The sequence below is a fragment of the Camelina sativa genome, chromosome 11 (genome assembly GCF_000633955.1).
Source record: "Camelina sativa cultivar DH55 chromosome 11, Cs, whole genome shotgun sequence".
NCBI lineage: Eukaryota > Viridiplantae > Streptophyta > Magnoliopsida > Brassicales > Brassicaceae > Camelina > Camelina sativa.
In genome coordinates, this window is record NC_025695.1 from 30,380,948 (window position 1) to 30,406,011 (window position 25,064).

The following is a 25,064-nucleotide window of genomic DNA, read 5'->3' on the forward strand; positions in this document are numbered from 1 at the left end:
CGGGAATAGGAAAAAACTTTCAATGAAAATGTTTTCAAAAGGTAGCACAAATCTCCTTTACCTCCCATTCAGTAAGGTGATGATAACTTCATTGGCCGCATTTGCCCCCTCCAGCAATCTTTTGTCTTCCACTCCAACTACACACCCACAAACATCTGATTCGGGGAAGACATACTTTAAACGTTACAATTTATGTACTTTGATATGAAATGGTCTACTAACCTAATTATTTAGTATCAGGGCTAAAAAACTAGTAATGTGCCCAAATATATCATTTAGGTATAGCAAACGTTTTTTATCGTTGTTCCTACAATTTGTGTAATGAAAATTTTAAGATAAGCGTACCGAATGATATGGGATGGGTAATTCTCCCACGAGATATATCACCCAAATCCTCGAAACGGAAGTAAAGTTTCTGATTAACCGATTGGAGCAGATTCATCGTTGACTTATTTGTAAATTTGATTTGGAAAGGATGATGTGTATTCCTCTCCCTAAGGGTTGGCTGGATGATCATGAAATTCCTACTTTCATACCAATCACCATCATCGATATACTTCCTCAATTTCTTGTAGGTCCCTGGTAAAAACGCAACCTCGATTGTCTCACCCTAAAAATTGCATATCAATCGTGTATTAGACCAGTGTTAGATTAACAACTTTGTGCAAGTATTTTACAAAGTGAACTGGTCTAACCCGTTTATCAACAAGGAGCAGAACCCGATTTTGAAAGAACTCAGTAACAAACCACGGATGCACCAATTCGTTCTTCCTGGTTGAAGATCAGCGATGGCATCAACTCTAAATTCCATGGTTTTCTCTGATAATTTCCTGTTATTTGTTTCTACCCTGGGTTTGGAAAGGAGACAGGGAGTTGCTATTTAAATAAAACAAAGCGTCACCACTGGTACTTGCGACTTACTAGCGACTCCCTCTCTCTCCTTCTCTAATAAGCGCGACTCTTTCGCTTTCTTTGGTTTTGTTCGGATGTATATTTAAAATTTTCTTAATTACGGTTCGATTGATGCGGCTACGTATGTTATATTACATCAATAACGTTATTTAACATGGTACTGGAGACGTTATTATATTGTAAATGCAATATAACAGTCATTGTAAATGTTTTGGCAAGACCACCTTGTTGGCCACAAATGTACTATATCACGTATAAGTACACGTACACTCACAAGTAACAATCTTGTGTACGTTCAGTCATAATTTAGTTCGTAGTGTACGTACAGACAACTCATTTACGTTGTGTACGTGGTATTATTTTATTATCTTGTTGATGTATTACCAAGCGAAACACATTTGTACCATAACTAAACATTACTCATACCATACGTAAACAACAATGTACCCAAACACACATAGTTGTACATACCCAATTGGCAGATTTATCAACTGTGTATAGTCGTTGTGCGTAAGAGAACAGCAAAAAAAAAAAAGGATACAACATTAGGTGGTAAATGATTCAAAATTAGTATAAGAGAAAACCATGGAAACAAAAGGCCGGATTCAGTGTGCGTAAAGCCGTTGACGAAGATATAAGTACTGCGTTGATAACAGAAGACCTTTAGATGGAACGTTTAGGGCGAAACATCTAAGGAGATAATATAACTAAAGGATCTCAGATATAGATTTCGCCAACCACCAAAGGCCGCAATTTGTGCACACCATGTCATAGTCTCCATAGTTGAGAGAGTACAAACCATGCTTCAATAAACACAATTTAGCACATTCCAAAGAAGGGATCAAAGGAGCAATAGGATAGACGAATGAATCCCTGTACGTGTTTAGTCGCGCCGTCTGATATCTACCCAGCAACATGAACAACTCCCTGCCCAAAAGCCTTGCTTGAGATGTATTCAGTTGGTAGTGGTATGCATGAAACAGGTAAAGAAAATGACCCGCCATGTCGAGGTTCCCATGTAACAAAGAAAAAAACCCACATGCTAGTGTGGCATCATCTTCTGCGGGAACGTTACGAGTTAGAAGTGCAATACCTCGCTCAATGTCGCTTTCCTTGGCAACAACCCGGAGACCTGCGTAATAGATTGCCATTTTGTTCCCAGCTTCAAGGCATCTTTCGAAGATAAGCCGGTGCATCCCTTCCTCTTGGATTCTACCATTTCGGTGATGTAATTTTTGGAACCAAGAAGGATGGCAAGTAATGTTGGAGATGTTAGCATCCTTGAGAACTTGAGGCGTAAGCACTGTTTTCACTCCTCGAGGTCCTTCCTTTAATATTGGAGCAAGGTACTTCAAACCATCAACTGCTAGAAACTCGAAGATGATAACCAACATCTTATCTGGTAGATCAGGCATTTTTTGAGACGCATACGCCATCTTGATGTGATTTTTCAGTAGGAACAACTACTTGTACAGAAGGGTGTTGGAAGAACTTAAAGTTCTGGTTGTACTCAGTGGGAGTGGTACAGTTATTAATATAATTTATAGAACGCTAACGAGATACTTATTTAGCTAACCCCCTAGACTTTTGGGTGTAGGAGCTGTCACTTCATCCAACCTACTGCTGTCATGTCTACCCCGACGTAGAGCCTAGCGGAATTTAAGCAAGATAATTGGCTCAGTCGTGTATAACGCATTTCACATCCGTTATTATGGTGGCGCCACGTATATACTAATACGAAATTGAAGAATCTGCATGAAGAATTATTTATATTTATTTTCCAAAAAACGATAATTACCGAACTCTTGTTAACTATTGTACGTACACTCAATTTACAAACTCTTGTACGTACATTACCTTAGATTATAAACTCTTGTACGTACACTAAAATTATATACTCTTGAACGTACACTCAAATTATCAACTTTGTTACTACAATAACATCTTTCAGGTTGTGTACGTCCTACTATTATATTTAAGGGTTCTTGCAAGGGAAGACGATCTATAAGGTTTTATATTCATAATTCCTCTCCAATGCCTTGGTTACGTTTAGGGCACCCAACCACTTACCATTTTAAACAACATATTAAGTAGCGATAGATACCGCGTTCTTATAAAGGATACAACATTAGGTGTTACATGAACCAAATTTACTACAACAAGAGACATTCTAAACTAAAGGCCGGATTTATAGTACTTACATGGATTCTAGAAGATATAAGAACTGTGTTGATAACATAAGACCATTAGATGGAACGATTAGGGCCAAACATCTTATGAGATAATATAAATAAAGGATCTCGCATATAGCTTTCGCCAACCACCAAAGGCCGCAATTTGTGCAGACAATATCATAATCTTGATAGTTGAGAGAGTAGAAACCATGCTCCAATAAACACAATCGAGCACGTTCCGGAGAAGGGATCAAGGGAGCAATATGATAGACGAATATGTCCCTGTATGTGTTTACTCGCGGCGTCTGATATCTACCCAGCAATCGGAACAACCCCTTGGCCATAAACCTTGCTCGTTCCAATTTAAGTGGGTAGTGATGTGCATCAAACAGGTCAAGAAAATGAATAGCCATCTTGCTGTTCCCCTCTAACATAGAAAAAAACCCACAAGCTAGTGTCGATATAGGTTCTGTGGGAACGTTACGAGTTAGAAGTTCGATACCTTGCTTAATGTCTTTCACCTCGGCAACAACCCGCAAACCTTCGAAAAAATTGCCATTTTGTTGCCAACATCTAGGCATTTTTCGAAGATACGCCTATGGATCCCTTCATTTTGGACTCTACCATTTGGGTTATGTGGTGTTTGGAACATCGTCGGATGCCAGCATATGTCGAAGATTTTAGCATCCTTTAAAACTTCGGGTGTAAGCACCATTTTTACACCTCGATGACCTGCCTTCAATATTGGAGCGAGGTACTCCAAACCATCAACTGCGAGAAAGTCGAGGATTTTAATCAACATTTCATCTAGTATATCAGGCATATTTTGAGTTGCAGACGACATTTTCACTTGATTTTTCTAAAACAATGTTTCGTATGTGTTGCAACTTGTGGACGGTGTTCAACACCTACATAAAAAAATAAATGTCTACGTAGTAGGTGGGAGTTATAGGTTTTTTAATTATTATATATAGAATGCTAACCAGAAAATATTTAGTTAACACTGTGGTCGTTTAGTACAATTTGATTACAAACACATCATATTAAATTTAGTCAACAAAACACATCGATGAGATATAAATCACATCCCTCTACTTAATTGTAAACATCTCATCTACGTTATTGTATATACGACTTTTGGGGGTATCAGTTGTCACATCGCAGTTGCCAACTGGTGTCATGTCTGCCACTACGTTAAACTGAGCGGGTATTGAATAATTGAGATTGACAAAGTAGATTATAAATCATTTCAAATCCGTAATATGGTTATGACACGTATATACTAATAGGAAATTAGGAAATGGGGGATTTATGTGTGGGAAATTTTTTCCCAATTTTAGGATAAGGGATAATTACCAAAACAAACAGCCAACACAATTTCCTATTACAACACTGCACCATCTCAGGTTTGTTGTTGAACTCGCCGAGAGGATCTAATATATCCACTTTCCGTAATACCATGTTAATAACGAGTCCAACCCACTGCGCATTTATCTACTTTATTGGGACGTATAGTATGTCCACTTTCTTAAAGAACTCTGTTTTTATTCCTCCACCAGATCTTCCCCAAGTTGTTGATCTGCCTAGAACGAATGGCTTTATATCATTACTCCACCGGAAATTGTATAGTTCTGCATATGGCATGTTTGTAGCAGCGAAATAGTTTTCATTCACAAACTATGTAAATAAAGGGTTTAGGTATGCAGCTCTTCTCTTTATTAGGATTTCCCCTTGTCCCTTCCACAGCATTGCCATTAGGACCTTTAAATGCTGGTTTCGTAGAGACAAATTTTAGTCACTCAACCTTCAGCACAATTCGTGGAAATTATATTCTTTTAAAACTCAATACTTACATCAGTCCGAACCAACCTTTTTTTCTTCCCCAATGTTAGGAAAAAACAGTTGCTGACCACGTTTTTCCTGACGCTCAGACACTCGTCTTGTTTTCCCCCTCCCACTTCTGTGTCACCACATTTTGACCGTGCATTTTTTGTTTTTTCCTTCCCATTTTTCACTGCCTTTTCCACCATTGCTCCCCCAGTAAAATTACCTAGGTGGTAAGAGGATTTCGAAGCTGAAAGTATATTGACTAACTTCTTAAAGTTTTACTGTTCTCGCCAAGTTGCTCTAACCTAATGGCCGCGTATACGTCGTTTAATATGTAAACATCGCAACGGTTTATGATGTAAACAGGCCTAAAATATTAAGGGCCCATTATGATGCCCAAAACGACACTCAATCTCTATGTTAGTGGATGTCGAAAAATATAATTATTAGTGGTTTGATGTCACCTCGCCATCTTGTCACGCAGTTATATCAAGTATCATTTATATCCAACCAAATAATTCCCCAACCACATCAACAAGTGAGTATTATTTAAGTTTGCATTCCTATGTGCATATAATACTTTCATTACATTCTCATTACAAAGATGACCAACCCAGATCTTCGTGACGATATGTTGGCGCGAATAGCTAAACTAATGGCAGCCAAACACTAGTGGTACCTGCAGTCACTCCTACGTGCAGGAAATAGAGGCAAAACTATAGTTTACCGTCCCGACGTCTTGATAGAGGCAAACATCTTCAACCTGTGCAGTAACCCCGATGATATCATTGATGGTGATCGACACAGGAAGTTTTTGAAAGGTGCCTTAAGGCGGAAAATCCAACGACCATATATTATGAAGGCCTTTGTCTTGTAACAAAAGTTGGGGACATTGAAGGGGCGCTAAAGTTACTCCAGCGTAACGTCCCAACATATGCTGACGCTACTCTTGTGTATGCCATATTGTGCATCTGCAAAGGGTCCGGTGTCCAGGCGGGTCATTTGCTTCGGTTGTTTTCTATAAAACACTACCCACTTGACTCTGAAGAGGTTGGAGAGCTGTGTGAAGAACTCTATCTGCCAGCTTATTCACTATGGAACATCACACAATAACACTTATGGTGTGTTTTTTGATTACCCTGATGATGGGGAAATAACAACTCCTTCGTGCGTAATAAAATGTGCACTCTCAATGACGACGAAAGACGTGGACACTATGGAGGGCCGTTACAAGCATCCTTGCAAGAAATGCACACTCTGATGGTGCGCTCGCCGAATTAATCAAATGCTTTAGTAGTTATAACGAAACATGTTTGAGTTTACTGTAACTATGTTTATTTGCATTTCATCGTTTCCGTGTACACCTTATCTCCTATCCTTTCTAATCTTCCTATTAAACGAAGTATTTTTTCAGTGATGCACCTTTGCAGAGTAAGGCAAGATAATAAAGCTAACCACGAACATTGTCAAATGTGAGAACTCGACAATTGATTTAATTTACGTACACAAATATATTTAACGTCTCATGACAGACACATGCAAAGCAAAGGAGTGAAGCAATATGCTAGATTTTTTAATACACTTTATGTTGCTCTCCAACTCCCCACAAGCTGAACATAGTAAGATGTTAAGTTTGATTTAAACTAATATTTCCCATTATTTTATTGTCTACGATACATATCAAACTGTACCCTTACCTATTTGATGAGGACAAATGGTTAAGGCCTACATAAACACCTACATGCCCGTGTAGCTTAGTTGGAATTGTATCCTTTTATACTTAAAATTGAAACCACTAGATTAAATATATAATATAGGGCAATTACTTGGGTTTGTATGTATTAGTAGTGGTATTTAATGCAATGACATGTTTCAATTTTAATGCAATGGCCACATGGAAACACCCACCAAAGTTAATGCAATGGCATACTCCAACTGATTTGACATCCATCTAAATCAATTTAAATTGAAATGACTTGCAGAGTTTTAGATGTCAAATAACAGTTATGTAATTTTACTTATATACACGTACACGACTACCAAAAAACCAACAGAGCCAATTGTAAATTGGCTAAACAGACATAAATCATTACATTTTATAAAAATCTAATCGTCTACAATATTACCATTTACGGGAGTGTATTTACTATCAATACCATCGAATTAATTATCTGATATAGTAAAAAAAATTTACCATTGTTCTCTCTATATATAGGTGTTATGTAAGAAGATGACTTTGTTCCTACACATAGCAAATACCATCCTCAGCCCATATCGACTCAAAAAAGATAAACCATGAACACCTCTCCAAATGAGATTTTCCTGGCCATCAAGCTGTCAAACCCTACAAGCCTCCTTGTCAATTTTATCCCCGTGTCTGTCACCCCAACCCACGCCTTGGCCGAAGCGCTGAATACTGTCGACATCCAAACTGTTCAACTTTGTCCGTTTGTGTCATGGCCACAGTTCATCCATATGGAGTCTAAGTTCAGGTCCTACTTTGAAGTTCTCCTCCAGAGGGGCCACATCGTAGCGAATTACCTAGAGGGCGTCAGGCTTGCTTCAAACTCCCTGACAATTGCTGAAGGTATGGCATTGCTACGCTTTCTTGCACTAACTGATCCGTATGCAAACTTCGCTTACATGTTGTTCGCAACGTGTACCAGCCAAGTGATGGAGGCTGAGGCGTTTGGCAATATTTTCTGGTGCATGGTCCCTCAGATGAACACCGCCGTTGAAGTCGTTGGACTGGTGATGTTCCATGTTGCGAACCTCCATCTTCGTGGTCCCCCGTTCGAAGTGAGATCGTCGGCTTCTGTCCTCCACCACCGTAGGTGTACTTGCAGTAGCTACCTTACTGGGTGTAAGTCCTGTTTTTTCTACTGGTATGCACAGGAGTTGTGCTCATTCTTTTAAGAGCCTCTTTTCATGTTTTCTGCGGCTTAACCTTAGTGACTCCCGTCGCCAACTTGGTTAATGTTACAATATTATGTACTTTATGGTTGTTTTTTTTTTGGAAGCTGAAAGTGTAATCCGGTGTATGCTGAAGTTTATTTTCTAATCAACGAATGTATTCTATTTAGTGTTATCCGTCATCGTACACAAATGTATGACATCAACCCCATTCCCACAACGATATATATATGTATGTACACCGAAGAAGGGCATCGTACATAAATACACAGTTGTACACAGTGACTAACTAGTTGTATTTTGTGTGGCGTAAAGGAATTACGGAATGCTAAACTAAGCATATGTACGTACACATGGACTAGTCCCATACATATCGTTTGGTTTTATTTAATTACCATACACGCTGCATAGTCGGAAAGATGTGGGACGGTTCGTGCTGACGATGTCAAATTAATATAAATTATCTGTCATCGAACGGGAATTAAATAAGAGACAACCATAATATGAGATAACCATGACCTTCTCCGTCGATCGTATTACTTATATCAACTTGATAATAACATTTCCAAAAATTCATCGATGTACGTACCACCGCTCATATAAGTTCACATGTACGTACCCAGCCGTATACAACCGTACATGACAACAAAAAATAAAAACTGTAAAGACACAGAGGAGATTATAGAACTAAAGGATTTCACATATAGATTTCGCCAACCACTAAAGTCCGCAATTAGTACACAAGATGTCATAATCTCAAAAGTTTAGGGAGAAGAAACCGGATTGGATACAACAGATGGCGGCACACTCCGGATTAGGGATCAGGTGAGTAGATGGATAGACTAGTTTATCTATGAATGTGTTTTGAAGTGCCACCTAGTATGTAAACAACCGTCGAAACACAGCCTTGCCGATAAATCTGACCTCATGCGATTTGAGAGGAAAGTGATGTGCATCAAACAAGTGAAGAAAATGAACCGCCATCTGCTTGTTTCCATATAACATAGAAAAAATACCACATGCAAGTGTTGCATCAGCGTCTGCGGGAACGTTACGAGATAGAATAGAAATGCCTCGCTTGATGTCTCTCTCCTCCGCAACAATCCGGAGGCCCTCGTAGTAGATCGCAACTTCGTTTCCAGCTTTGAAGCATCTTTTGAACATACGCCTATGAATCCCTTTATCTTGTGGGCCACCATTTGGGTCGTCTGACGTTTGGAACAATACCGGATGCCAACAGATGTTGTAGATGTTTGCATCCTTTAGAACATAGGGGTCGAGCACCGTCTTCAGTCCTCGCCGACCCGACTTTAAAATTGGAGCAAGGTGCGACAGCCCATCTACTGCCAGAAGCCTTACGATTTCGAGGAAAATATCATCAGATAGATATGGGAGCTTATTGTGTGGTTTCGACATTTTTGCATGAGATTTTATTCTTGTATAGTTATTAAATTTAAAGGAAATTACACCATAGAAACGTTCTTTCTGTCATATATATGCTTCAAAAGTTCAGAAATTAGGTGAGGATATTTGTATATATTGTTGAATATTAATGCATTATATATATTTCTATTCGTCTCGGTGTAAACGAACGCCTAATCAGATCTAAGTTACACTGTACTAGTTGGGAGAAAGTGGACGTCACAATTACGTAACAGACTACTGGTTCAAAANAAAAAAAAAAAAAAAAAAACAAAATATCGACATATCGGTTTAACCAAAATTATACTGTTATCGTTGAGGAAAGGTGTAAATAATTACTTACTTTAAAAAGTGTTCAGTAAAAACACAATGAGGAGATATGAATCATTTCAAATTATAAGTACCAACGACTTACGTCAAATACGAGTTGTCATGCCGTAGAACCTAATAGTCTCATTTAAAACCATAGGGTTAGCGGACCGAGACGTGATAAGTGTAATATTTGTCTAATTCGTATTAATATTCATTTCAAATCCGATATACGATCTCGACACGTTAACTGACACCGTATATTTATAAAATGATATTCCTCGAGACAAGTAGTAGTAGTGGATGAGAGTAAATTCATCAAATCCCCTCCTCAGTAAATCTAATTATGAAAGGAGTAAGTAGGATGTAACGGTTGTGAATTGATTAGAAAATACTAATATAAAACGGGAAGACAAAATTAGAGAGAACCCATACTCTATTTTATCTCCTAGCTAACTAGGGTTTCCCTTCTTTTCTATAAATAGGTCTCTTAATTCTGGCCACAGAACAAGCTCGTTTTTTAGGTCTAGCCACCAAAAAATTGTAATTTTCGTAACTTTTGATCCTTTAAGTATTTTCATTTGATTTCTTCTACAAAGTTGCTTATTTTATCATCATCTTTATGATTATGTCTGTTTCATCATTTTCTGGGTTTGTGTTCTTACATCTCATTTATTAGATTCTGAGTAGAGATAGATTCTTAAGGATGGGTTAGGTTGGTAGAGAACTTAGTTTGTTTAGGATTGTTTAAGCTTGAATTCCATAAAATCCTTTCTAGATTAGATATGCTCTATGCTATTCTTATACTGAGAAGGTAAGGATAGATCTTAAGCTTTTTAGCATCACNAGAGAACTTAGTTTGTTTAGGATTGTTTAAGCTTGAATTCCATAAAATCCTTTCTAGATTAGATATGCTCTATGCTATTCTTATACTGAGAAGGTAAGGATAGATCTTAAGCTTCTTAGCATCACACCAATGTCTAAGTTGCTAGATAAGGCTAAGTCTAGAGATTATCATGAAGCATGCTAAGAGATTAGATGTTTAAAGTGATTTTTGACATTAATGATCTGATTCTTAAAGCCTGTTTAGTATGGTTTCACCAATGAGAGTTGGGTTAGGATGTTACTAAACTTGATTACCTCTGTCATGAGAGTGGATTGGTAAGCCCTTAAGATCATTGTCTAAGGATTAGCTCTTTGTTGATTGAGTTTTGTTAAGCAACCTAGATAGATTAAGTTTAATACCAACCAATAATTCTCATCCTTAGGATCTATTTGCTACTTGTTTGCTTCTGTTTCTAGCATTTAATTACTTGTCTTTTCTGCTTTATAGTTTCTGCACTTTAGTTTTGCATTTAATCTTGTGTTCTGCATCACTCGACCATGCACTCGACCTTGGTTCATACCATGCTCGCTCGAGTGCTAGGTCGAGCTCCAGTTTAATTTCTTGTTTGTGCATTGTTCTGTTCTTTTCTAGTTTGCTCTTGTTTATTTCCTGTTTAATTTAGTTTTCATCCTGTTTATTTACTGCTTTTTGTTACTCTTGCTTCTTTATATTCTGCATTGATTTCATTTATTTATCTTGCATTTAGTTTCTGTTTAAGTACTTTACATTTTTCATTTTACATTTCTGTTTCATTATGTTGATAGAATACCACCCCATTTCTGAATTGGCTTAACTTGTACTATCTTGATTGCATCTTTTGTGATTAGCATAATCCCATTTGGATTGACACCTTAAGTACTACAATGCATAAGGGTAATTGTGACTGCTAGGATTAGGAGAGACACAAAAATCCTAGTATCAGATTTGATCCAACCTTTGAATAACAAAAATTACTTCCGCTTCGAAGATCTCGATGATATAAATCGTGGCAAGAGTAACTCATCCCATCACTTTGGGTCAGTTTTATCTATAATCTCTTTACATTTTTAATATTAATGTCCGTGAATTTATGAGCTTGATAATAATGTTGAGATTTATTTAGTGGTCGTTTGGGAAGTTTAGAATTTCGAACTTATGTGCATCATTTGGAAAAAGTTCAAAATAATCGTTAAATCTAGAATTTTTTTCCCCGCGTTAGATGTTTGTGGGTGCATCGTTCATGTGGACGTCATAAGAAGACGTGAAGATGGCAGCTGTGGTGAACTTGTCTTCACTCTACTGAATGGCAGGTAAAGTTTATTATAAGCATAGGATATATATATGACCTTGATAAATAATACAGTTATAGCAACTATGCGTTAATGCAGGAATGAAAAAATCAAATGTCGTCTCATAGACTTCTATGCCTCTCGATTTATCACTCTTTGGGAATCAAACGGGTATCCTGATCTCGTCAAATCTGAACCAGTGTTTTGTGTCTTCCGGTTCTGTAAGGTTGGGAGATATGAAGGTATGTCACAGCAGATTAATATGATAGAACCAACTTCATGTAAATTGTCAAGCTACTCAATATGGCAAATGTGTGTAGGTGTACCATGTCTTGTACACACCGTGGCCTCTTCTAGAATATTCATAAAAGCAGATTTCGATGGACTTGAACATCACCAACATCTGTAAGTTTATGTTATTTATAATTAGTATGACACCGTATTTGTTCATATTGTTCAGAACCTTACATCTACATTTTTAAATAATTTCATATGTGAGTTTGCAGCACGGTATCACATTAACCATGTGATGCGACACGATGGGTAGAGGGTTGTGACACAAGATGAAACAATGTCTCATGAAGGAGAGATAACAAATGTGGTTTTCTATTCCATATATTGTATTTTTTGAATGGTCTGAAAGCTTGTACTAAGTCTGAACAAAATTTGGTACCTGATTGCTGTAATTAATCAGAAGGACAAACGATGATAAGTCTTGATTTGTTAGGTCTACGTACACAAGGTTACATAACCGTATATTCAATCAAGCGTAAAGCAGAACAGTCCATACATTGGGCGGTTTACAGAGTAACGTTGAAGTACGAAATAGAACAACTTATATTTTTCAATAAACGTTTCTCAGAAAAATCCTACACATGTCAACTCCTTATTAGTTACATAATGAACTTTGTTTTCTATTTTTCCGTGTGAAACAGAATGAGTTCAAACCGTTGTAAATGCCCAAAACAGCAACGTTAGAATTGACCTATATCTGCCTGAAAAGGTTGAGGAGTTAGTTGGGGATATTAGTTACTACTATATTCTAGAATATAACATATATAACATATATATATATATATATATATATATATTGTGTTTTAAACAAAATTATACCCCTTTGTACTGGAATCGTTGGGATGAATTGATGATAATCACGTAACTGGATACACATAAGGTAAACATAATGATGAAAAAACTTTCATATCTAAGCAATAATAAATACGACTTGTCACATCGGAGAACCTACAAATGTCATTTTTAAAAGCTTAGGGTTAGCTGATGGGTGAGTTAAAGCTAATATTTAGCTAATTCGAATATAATGAATTTCAAATCCGATAACACGAGCTTGACAAGTAGTTCACACTACTTAATTGTTTAAATAATTATAATCGAGTAGGAGTGCATGAGAGTACATATACCAAAATGGGTTCGTAATTGTAGTTAACGATAGGGTATTTTAACATACACAAAGTGAATGAGACGTACACCAATGTTAATTCATAACGAGTGCAGGGGGCGAACATAATTCAAGAAGCAAAAGCGTAAACAATATCTTCCCCACACATATCAGACATAACATACTCCGTCCAGAAGTCGTAGTCATAGTCCTCCTCTTCAGACACCTCCTCGCCCACAAATAATTGTAAGTCTAATTCAAGGACTCCGTTAGGCTGACGATGTCTCTTAGTACTTTCGCCTGTTATGAGCTCTCCATATTCGCCACCATCGCCGTAAGGGCCAATTGTAGAAACAACCCTATAATTTTGGCCTAAACAGGTAACATATACACTAATGCCCTTGTCCGTCATATGAAGGCGACGGAAAACACTGTACTCAGCGCCGGTCGTGATAGGCCGAGGAAAGGGGCAGACGCAAGTATTTGCGACAACCTGATTTCCCACCCAGTAAGACATAGTGAATGCAAAATGGGTGTGTGTATAACAGTACGCAACATCTACAGAACAGCGGAGATCCTCAACCCCATCCGTATTTGTGGAATCTACTGCCCTACCACCGCGCTCAACGTCGACTTTGAATTCCCACTCTAGTTCTTCATTCCGAGTCCATCTTCTGGGTATGACGGTTATAATGGCGCCTTGACTTCCAAACATCCAGTAAATCTGGCAAATCAGAAAACTCTATGCATAGATCGGGCAATGCGAACGTGATATTTGGTGGTATATATGAGAAAATATATTATAATTACAAAAAAATTGTAATGGGTTCACATTGTAGCAACAATATTTACTTTTTCAACCTCGAAGAAATCACCCGACTATGTCGCATTAACGTGTTTCTTTCAAAAGGTTTCAAGTCCACATCACTATTATGCAATGTGTCATCGTGATTTACTATGGGGAAACCTTTTATGTTGTAAACTTGTAATAAAGCTTAAAAAAAGACGACACTTAAAACGACGTCATATAGAAACTAACTCAACATTCCAGAATTTCGCTAAAATCCCCAACCACCTCCCACATCGTTTGTTTTATTAGTGGGCAGGCTGTAGTTTCCGTGTATTTGTTTTTCCACATATTTCTATTTGTTTAGTTAACTGCAAAAAAATGGCGTCTTTTAGGCGTAACAACCAAGATCTGCCAGACGAGATATTCATAAAAATCGCCCGGCATATCGTAGTTGATGGATTGTCGTATCTTGCTCCATTATTAAAGGCTGGTCGTCGGGGAGTGAAAATAGTGCTCGCCCCCGAAGTTCTGAAGGATGCCAACATCTACCACATTTGTTGCCATCCTTCTTCATTCCAAATGTCACGGAACCCAAATGGTGGACGACAAGCAGAAGGAATTCACAAGCGTATTTTTGAAAGATGTTTAGACACTAGGAACAAAATAGCAATCTACAACGAGGGACTACGGGTCGTTGCCGAGGACCGTGACATTGAGCGAGGTATCGCACTACTTAAAAAAAACGTTCCCGGAGAAGCCGAGGCCACACTCGCATGTTGGATTTTCTCTATTTTGTATGGGGATGAAGTGATGGCGGTTCATTATCTTCACCAATTTGACGGACTTCACTATCCACTCAAATCAGAGGGAGTACAGCTTATCGGGGAAGATCTGTTCCAACGGTTGTGCACATTCAAGACGGCGTGTAAAAACACGTACACAAGTTCATTAGTATATCCATCCAGTTCGTTGCTCCGTTTTCCGGACTGTGTCCTGAGTAGTTGTTTGAAATCGGGAAGACTATCGACCAATACAAGTGATTATGACATTGTCTGTATAAATTGCGGAGTGTGGTGGGTGGCCAAATCTATATGTGAAATTCTTTAGTCAAATCTATATGTGAAATTAATGTCAATGTACGTGTTATACGTGTTATACTTAATCATAACGAGTTATTTGTCAAAATCCCGGTTGTAAGCTCTGGTTGAAGACTACAAATTACTAAACTCGTTTAGATTTGAAAGAAAATCAATCACCACGTACTTTGACTTACATTACTTTGATTAGATAACTTTGGTTTTGTGTCAAAACCCCTCCATGAGGTTTTTTTGGCAATATAACCAACCTTGGTAATACATAAGAGGTCAACTCAACAAACGAGAAAGTCCCACACAATATAGTCTATCCCCGTATAGATGACGTGTACTTTGTTTCACTGGTTAAACACACATAACTATCAAGCAAACGACGCCGTTTGTTTCTCTTGGAAAACGACACAAGCTGGAAAATTTCATGTTGTTTTACAATATAAAAAACGACACAAAAGCCAATGTTCTATAAACCAAACCGAATAGAATCGATATCTTATAAAGTAAATCAAAATTAGGGTTCATTAAATAGATTTGGGGGAAACAGAGAGAGCCGCTGCCATAGATGCTGGAGTAGATTGAGGAGTTGGATATTCGGTTAATAGTTGAACGTTCCTTTTGTTTTTATTTTCCCTCCTTCAGTTACGTTCTATGTTTCGTTCTTAATGTCTGCTTTGACAAACACGAGTCCAGTTGAGTATGACGATGCGGAGTATGGGATCCCGGCTGTTTGTTACTGTGGTGAAAGGCCAAAGCTACAATCTTATTTTACAAGGACAAACCCAGGGAGGCTCTACTACACATGTCAAAATAGAGAGGTAAATAACATCCTCATTTGGTTTAAATGTTTAGACTGGGTCACTTATAGTGATCTCGAGGTTGAATAAACATCAGATTTATTTTCATACCTTGAGGTTTTTATTTAAAACAATTTGCAGGATGATGGAGGAATTTAAGACAGTGAAGGAATATATTCTAAAGTTGACTAGTTTGAATCAAATGCGTGAAGCGCTTCAGGACCAAAAAGAGGAGATTGCTAACATCTTAAATATGCACAAGGAAAATCAGATGGAGTTGGGAAGGCTGAAGGTGTTGATTGCAAACAAGAGTGATGGACTAACTATGTAGTTAAAACTGACGAATATTTTTGTTGCGACTTTGGTTATGCTAGCAATAATGACATATTTTTTCAAGTAGATTCGAAGTTTCATTAGTAGTATTTTGGGTTGTGGTTTTATTGTTTAACAATAAGCTGCACAATTATGTGGGTGTTAGTTTATTATATTTGGTTTAGACACATCTGTTTACGTCTCAAAAACAATGACTGTTTCAAATGTGGTCGTGTTTTTTTACTGACGAAACCCATGAATTAAACAGAAACATTTGTACACAAATTAACACATATGTTTAACATTAAAGGTTGCCAGTATTAGGAAGATGCTTACAAAATAAAACAAAATAAAAAATTAACCATGCTTAAAACATACAACATTTTTCATCAAATTTATTCTATCCACGTAAGAAAGATTGTTGGTAGATAACATAAAAAGTTCAGCGACGTGGTTTAAAAATTTGAAATGTACGCAACATTCACAAATGGAAACATAAGCTACGATTCTTCTTCAGTCCGCGCGCGGTGGTCCGGTTGACTAACCACTTCCATTCATCCTGCTGTGTGAAAAAATAAGGAAAAAGTGTAACCAAAAAATAAGGAAAAAGTGTAACCAAAATTAGTTTTTTTGTAGAACTCCTATAGTTAAAAGGTGTTTTAATTGTTATAAATACGTTTACGTAATATGTACCTTCATCCTTAAACTTCACTCTCCAAAATCGCAAGACTACCACTGGTTTGCCTGAGGATAGCCAAAAATTGCGGACAAAATCATCGGCCATTTCATCATAAGCTACACATTGCAAGTGATGACCCCTACGCACGAAGACATCTACGTTAATAACCCGTTATTACTTAAAAGTGTGTGAAAAGTAATAATCGCAACAAACGACTCACTCAAGATTCATCAATGAAAACCGTATCAACCGGATTTTTTCGGCAAACCGTGGAGCAGTTGGATCGTCAACGAATATGGTTGGTTCGACGTTAGAAACTTCCCCCATCGTGTCTATGATGTCATGTCATTAGAATGATGGTACTGGCTATGATAATAGAAAAGGGAACAACAAAATGCAACGTTACCTAAGCAGCAGTTTTGGGTGAAAGGAGACCATCGTTCGTAAATTGTGTCGAAGTCGACGTAGTCGAAGTCGACGTAGTCGATGTAGTGATTGGTCGACAAGCAACGAATGTTTTCCACAACCGTGTCAGCAGTGAATTTTATCAGGAAGTTGGACACCACGACCTTCACCGCGTATGTGTCGTTAGTGACGACGAAATTTGAGAAGGTTTTCCACGAACCCTCCTCAATCCCCCTACGTTCACGGAACTGGGGCAACAGGTCCTCGATGATTGTTGCCAGCATCTTCTGCCCCTACGGTGCGGGAAAAAGTTCAACTATGATGTATGAATCATTTTGATATGAAGTTCATATAATATGATGATGAAAGTCACTTACGAAAACATCGGAAACAACCATTTCAAAGGTGGAGATGTTCGCTTCTCTCTTTATCCACTTCCGGATGATCTTAACAGAAACCTTCCAATCAGAACGCCAAGTGTGGAGATCGGATAGCCTGTCGAAATGCACCATCACTTTGTTGCACTTATGTTTTGCGGGTGATATTTGGTTATGAGAGACGAATGAATAGTAAAACGGGTTCCCCTAATTGTCTTCTTATATAGGCAGCGAGCAAAGACCAATGGATTATCCATCTTGTGGCTTTTCAAAACGTCGTAACTGCACTCCATACGAATACCTCGTATTTAGTTAATTAAGCGGTGTAACTGCCGGTTTAGCGAAGACGATACATCGCATGTACTTGTTAATTATGACCCTAGAGTCCACTTTATATATCATTGAATTATAGATTGGTAATTTTCACAAACCAATCCAATGTAAAATTTTATCAAACTTCAATGAATAGTGAATGATGGTTTATTAGTTCTGCCACCTCACTAATAAAGGTTGATAGACTGTAAATGAACCAATAACGTTGAAGAACTGTATAAGTTGAATGAAAATCCCAACCGTTGCACTGTTTCAAAAAATTATTAAAAAATGTTAAGTAGTAAAGCTAAATCTTCGTTCTTGGTAGGAGACGGAAAACTGAGGCCTCAGTAGTGACGGCGCATTTGGATGTCCGATATGGTTGTTTCCATCCCGACTATTTGAATTAAGGTGTTTAAATCTGGGATAAGTTCTACAAGAGGAGCGAGAATAGAAGTCCGCGACGGAACATTTAAGGAAGAAGAGATTACGAAGGTCGGGTGAAATCAGAAATACGGCGTCTAGTTTCGCTCCCTCTTCCATCACTGGTGTTGATTAAGAAGGCAAGTGTTTCTCTTGACTTCCCCTTTTCATTGGAAGAGAGATTGGTCCCCAAATTCTATATTTGGTTGGAAGAGTATCTAGAAAATACAATCAAGAATCGATTTGATTAGCCCAGGTCATGAATTCCATGAATAGTTGTGTATTTGTGGCGGGCAAAGGATAAAGAACCCTAATCGTGTAGAGAATTGAACTTTTGGTAGACATTGGCTTAGTGTACGTACATACTAATAAGTACGTTAATTGTTGGTGGTAGGATGGATCCCGAAGAAGTAGAGATCGTTCCTCCATTGAGTTTGGATCTACCGAGGAGGTTATTTGCTCTTGACTATTACCCTCTCCAAACCAAGATCAATGCGTATTCAAAACCGGAATATCTTTCTACAATAGTGAAGGTGCTGAGTGGAACAGAAGAAATGGAAAACTTGTTAAAGTCTCCATTTGGGCAGCTTTTTCGTATCCCTGCGAACAAAACCTCCTTCTTCGGGAAACTAGTTCATGGATTTGTTTGCCGTCAATTGGTGACCAAAAAGCGGCATGAGATGTGGATTGTGTTTGGTGGCAATCCAATCAAGTTTGGATTACAGGAATTTGCAGAGTTGACAGGTCTCGAATGTGGAAATTATCCAAAAAAGAGAGATGTGAAAAGAGCTACAAAAACGGAAAAGGGATGTAAGACTGTTTGGGATACACTATTCGGGGAAAACAAAGAACCAACGATCTCCGAGTGGGTAAAAAATTTGGAGACTGAGGAGATGGAAACGTGGAAAAAATTAGCTTTAGCGCTGATAGTAATAGTTGATGGAGTTCTAACATGCGTCACGCAACCAGTAAAACCAGATCCAAAGACAATGGAGATGACCAAGAATATTGATTTTTTTTTCAAATACCCATGGGGAAGGTTGTCATTTGAACGGACGTTGGAGACTATTACATGTTGTAATTGTCCAGCAGACGTTGACAGTTTAGTGAATATTTTCAAGCAACAATCATTTGCTGTTCATGGATTTCCTCTAGCACTCCAGCTGCTGGCTTTTCAATATGTCCCAGCACTTGCAAGATTAGTACCGTCTGACGTACAAGATCAGGCGTTTAATCAAAGATCGATCCATAATCTGGCTAAACTGCGCCCAATCAGGACAGCAGACATATTCGCATGCGAGGCTGCTAAAGAGGTATGTACTTGGTTGATATAATACGTAAACGACTTGAAAGTATAAGTTTCGTAATATGTTTATATTTTTTCTAATACATGTATCATCATATAGGTGGTTATTAGGCGGATGGTTGGTAGTGGGGAGGAGTGTGATAGTGGAGAATTTGCGTGGCGTGATGAAGAGGAAGACCATCAAGTTGACAACATTGAAAATCTGATTAAAGCTGGCCACAAATGGGATGAAGCAATATGGTTGGGAGGTGATGATGAGTGTCCAAAACAGATACGACCTGAAGAGAAAGGTTTGTTGACATTTATACATTGCAAAGGGCTTCATTATAAATTCATTTTTTTTTTTATTAATGGCTTATTGGTGATATAGTTATAGTTGACTGTCGAAAGAGAAAAAGAGCAGACACCACAACAATTGAAAATAAGAAAGAGAAGACCACAATGAGACCTAATATGCGACTGGGAGGTACGCCCGTTGTTGATGAACGTTTGGACGATGACCTATTTGAAAGGTATGCGGCGGAACTAAGCCGTTTCTACAGGAAACAAGAAGTACTGATAAAGGAAAATCATGAAAACATGAAGATATTCGTCCGTACAGAGATCCGCACGGAGATAAGAGCTGCACTATTAGAGGTTAAAAGAAACGACTGTGGGGAACCTTCTTATGGTTCGAAGACAGTTTCGGAGAAGAAGTCGTTACCAAATTCAAAAAATAAAAGAGGGAAAACTAAAGAGTTTCAAAGAATGAGTTCAGTAATGGTTAGGAAAAAAAGGAGAGAAAAGGTCCCAAACAGGGGAGGCGGTGACACTGCTAAGGTTGATATGACAAATAGCGTAAGGGTTGTAATATATTTTCACTTGTTACATATATTAAATTATGTTGGTATCATGGTGTGCACAGGATGTTCGAAATACTGATGGTTCGAAGGATGTCATACATGGTGAACACTCTGTCAGTGGTGATTCGTCAGTTGGAGGCCAGGTAATGGACAACATGTCATTTAAAATGCGGGTGCATCAATTTAATGTGGGTGTTTGTTGTTGATGCACCTATCATTTCCCTTTATATAATTGATTGTAGGGTACAACCCGTAGTCCTATTACTGGGTGGGAAACAAATAATTACGACTGTGACATGAACGAACCATCCCCGAACGATGGAGTTAATGAGTGTTGCCAAGATTATGACGGGGGTGAAGCTAAAATTGTTGTGGACCTATCACCAACTACAACCGTATCCAATGTAAGTATTTACACGAAGTGGAGATTACAATTACGTGTATTCGTATTCAAGCATTGATCCACCTTTAATTGAACAGAATTTGCTGCAGGNAATTTGCGTGGCGTGATGAAGAGGAAGACCATCAAGTTGACAACATTGAAAATCTGATTAAAGCTGGCCACAAATGGGATGAAGCAATATGGTTGGGAGGTGATGATGAGTGTCCAAAACAGATACGACCTGAAGAGAAAGGTTTGTTGACATTTATACATTGCAAAGGGCTTCATTATAAATTCATTTTTTTTTTTATTAATGGCTTATTGGTGATATAGTTATAGTTGACTGTCGAAAGAGAAAAAGAGCAGACACCACAACAATTGAAAATAAGAAAGAGAAGACCACAATGAGACCTAATATGCGACTGGGAGGTACGCCCGTTGTTGATGAACGTTTGGACGATGACCTATTTGAAAGGTATGCGGCGGAACTAAGCCGTTTCTACAGGAAACAAGAAGTACTGATAAAGGAAAATCATGAAAACATGAAGATATTCGTCCGTACAGAGATCCGCACGGAGATAAGAGCTGCACTATTAGAGGTTAAAAGAAACGACTGTGGGGAACCTTCTTATGGTTCGAAGACAGTTTCGGAGAAGAAGTCGTTACCAAATTCAAAAAATAAAAGAGGGAAAACTAAAGAGTTTCAAAGAATGAGTTCAGTAATGGTTAGGAAAAAAAGGAGAGAAAAGGTCCCAAACAGGGGAGGCGGTGACACTGCTAAGGTTGATATGACAAATAGCGTAAGGGTTGTAATATATTTTCACTTGTTACATATATTAAATTATGTTGGTATCATGGTGTGCACAGGATGTTCGAAATACTGATGGTTCGAAGGATGTCATACATGGTGAACACTCTGTCAGTGGTGATTCGTCAGTTGGAGGCCAGGTAATGGACAACATGTCATTTAAAATGCGGGTGCATCAATTTAATGTGGGTGTTTGTTGTTGATGCACCTATCATTTCCCTTTATATAATTGATTGTAGGGTACAACCCGTAGTCCTATTACTGGGTGGGAAACAAATAATTACGACTGTGACATGAACGAACCATCCCCGAACGATGGAGTTAATGAGTGTTGCCAAGATTATGACGGGGGTGAAGCTAAAATTGTTGTGGACCTATCACCAACTACAACCGTATCCAATGTAAGTATTTACACGAAGTGGAGATTACAATTACGTGTATTCGTATTCAAGCATTGATCCACCTTTAATTGAACAGAATTTGCTGCAGGTGAATACTAAAATGGAACCTGATCTGCATTGTAACAAAATGGTAGGTCAGGAAGTAACCATAAAGGGGATCACCATCTGTAGGTTACATATATATTCGGTTATTTGTTTATCTCCTCCGATCTAAACGTGTAAAAATATATGTTGTACCAAGGTCTACAAGCACGCGGTTCTACATACATATAACAAAATTTTCTTTATTTTGAATAGGTGGATGGGGAAGAACTGCATCAGGAAGGCGGAAAGTCAAGTGGTTTAACAGTACCGACGGGGACAGAATACGTAAGGAAGGCGATTCAGTTGAGGGTTGTAACAAAACCGAAAAACCTGTAGAAAACGAAACTACAGCTGAAGGCCAACCAGAGGCAAGTGTCTAACTTTTTTTATTTCGACTACTTGTAATACCCACATATATATAGTGTGTACTTAGTTACATTGGTGTACGTAAATATGAATCTATGTACGTACATCTTACTAGGCCGAAGTCCAAGCAATACGCAAGGAAAGCAATGTCTAGGAGGGCTGTAACAAAACTGATGGACCTGTACAAATAGAAACTACACTTGAAGTTCAACCACTGGCAAGTGTCTAACTTTTTTTATTTCGACTACTTGTAATACCCACATATATATAGTGTGTACTTAGTTACATTGGTGTACGTAAATATGAATCTATGTACGTACATCTTACTAGGCCGAAGTCCAAGCAATACGCAAGGAAAGCGATGTCGAGGAGGGCTGTAACAAAACTGATGGATCTATACAAATAGAAAATACAATTGAAGTTCAACCACTGGCAAGTGTCTAGCTTTTTTTTATTTCAACTATTTGTAATACCCACATATATATAGTGTGTACTTAGTTAGTTAAGTGTACGTCACAATTAATCTATGTACATACATCTTATTAGGCCGAAGACCAAGCAATACGTAAGGAAAGCGATGTCGAGGAGGGCTGTAAAGAAACTAGAGGTCAACCAGATAAAAGCCCAGGGGAGGAATGTATTCCCGGTGACTCAGATAAATTAGTGACGCGGTCGGTTATTATTGTGGATGAAACAGGACGCGCAGAAGAACAAATCATGGAGGTACGTGAGAATCATCTATCCGAAACCATAGTGATAAAAGCAGGGTCGGTTTCATACGACCCGATGGAAGATGTTGATGATGGGAAATTCGCCAAATTCACCGAGTTGATAAAACGCGATAATGTGTAAGTGTAGTATATATTACTCAGATGACATAATTGGTATGTCTCAACCATTAATATAGGATATTCGTAACTATATTGTGCAGGATACACAACATTTTCAGATTCCGCAAGGCAGATAGCTTGTTCTTCTCTACTCTTATATCGCCTAAACAATGGGTCCAAAGTCTGGTACATATTTGAAACTTTTCGTACACGATTTAAGGTGTGTACGCACTATGCGTACATGGTTTCTTGTTGGATTTAAAATTGAGTTGGTTTGCGTTTAACTGCATTTGCAGCACATGGAGATGATTGCCCTAACGCTGTGGCACAAAAATGGAGAAGAAATGAAGAAATGAAGGAGCGTAATTTTGGACTCCGTTCTCTTTTACGAGTTGACAAGAAGGTTCCAATCATTCTCCAAGTCCAAGACGAAACAGAATTTCCAGTGGGACAAAGTACTCATTGACATCGTCAATGGGGAATGGATGCACCACGAACCAAGGTTGAAGTGGGTTACAGATGTCGACGTTATATATGCTCCAATAAACTGGAAATCTACGCATTGTGTCGGAGTGGCCATAAATCTTAAAACGAGAAATGTATCCATTTATGATCCATTGATGAGCTCCGCCAGAGAACCTCTTGTGAGGTCCCGGATGCAGTCGGTGACTAAGATGATACCGTACCTACTTCAGAGTGTTATCGATGTCAATTACCCTGTCGATCCATTTACCACTTCCAGGGTCAGCCCTCTAGGACAAAACTTGAGGACGGGAGATTGTGGACCTTTTGCTATGAAGTTTTTAGAACTGTTGAGCATGGGTAAACCGATGGCTGATTGCTTGAAGATCACCGACAACAATATTGACAATTTCCGAAAGAAGTTCGCGATGGATGTCTACGAAGCTGGTATCGGCCCGATAAATTAAGTAGCGAATAACCCTTCCTCCTGGTTGTACTTCTTACTTTCACGCAGGTGGTCCATCTGATCCGAAACCGTTTGTTAGGATGATTATAGTTCGATGCCTTGGAATACAACATGTTGCCTACGTACGTAGGATTACCAGTAGGGACAACTTAATGTGCTCAAAATGGAGAGAAACTAAGTACGAACCATGCTCATAAAAATAACGTCTATAACGTTAGAGAATCGATTGTACATACACAGATGAATAGACGAAAAGAAGACACTTACAAAATAATATGTACGTACACAGACCATAATAAGGCCGTTACTTAGTTGATGATGCGTACACAGCTGATAAAGGCCTTACATATACTAATATGGGTTAGAAAGACATCATAATGATACATATCTAAAGCCTGCAATCTACAAAAAAAAAACACTAGACCTACAGAGTGTTTAAACCAATCGAAGATATGTGGGTGACCAGACGTCGAATAATCTAAGAACGACATCCTCAAATCCCACATGTTACCAAAAAATATGACCAAAGACGCATCTTCTATTAGCAACACGCATAAAACCAATCTTCACCAGTTCCAAAATTATACTGCTCCGGTAATGTACATGGAACCTAACTTCTTCAACTGTTTGATCCCGAGATGAACTCAGCAGAAAGCAGTCTCGGTTTGGAACCTCATCAAACACTTCTGCAGCAAGTTTCATCCTAATCGAAGGCATGGCCGCATCACAGAGGCCTGTGTAATTTAGACCAAGAGCTATACACTCTAAGCACTTCAACAAGTACACACCACAGTCACCTTCTTGATAGTTATGTGGGAGTGTTTTCA

General features: G+C 38.3%; 1 long non-coding RNA gene across 1 annotated transcript; it reads left to right on the top strand.

Moving 5' to 3' along the window:
- On the top strand, positions 10,683–12,485 carry LOC104724700. Its single transcript, XR_757745.2, has 5 exons — positions 10,683–11,459; positions 11,642–11,732; positions 11,811–11,953; positions 12,032–12,116; positions 12,218–12,485. It is a non-coding gene; the product is annotated as an uncharacterized LOC104724700 (long non-coding RNA).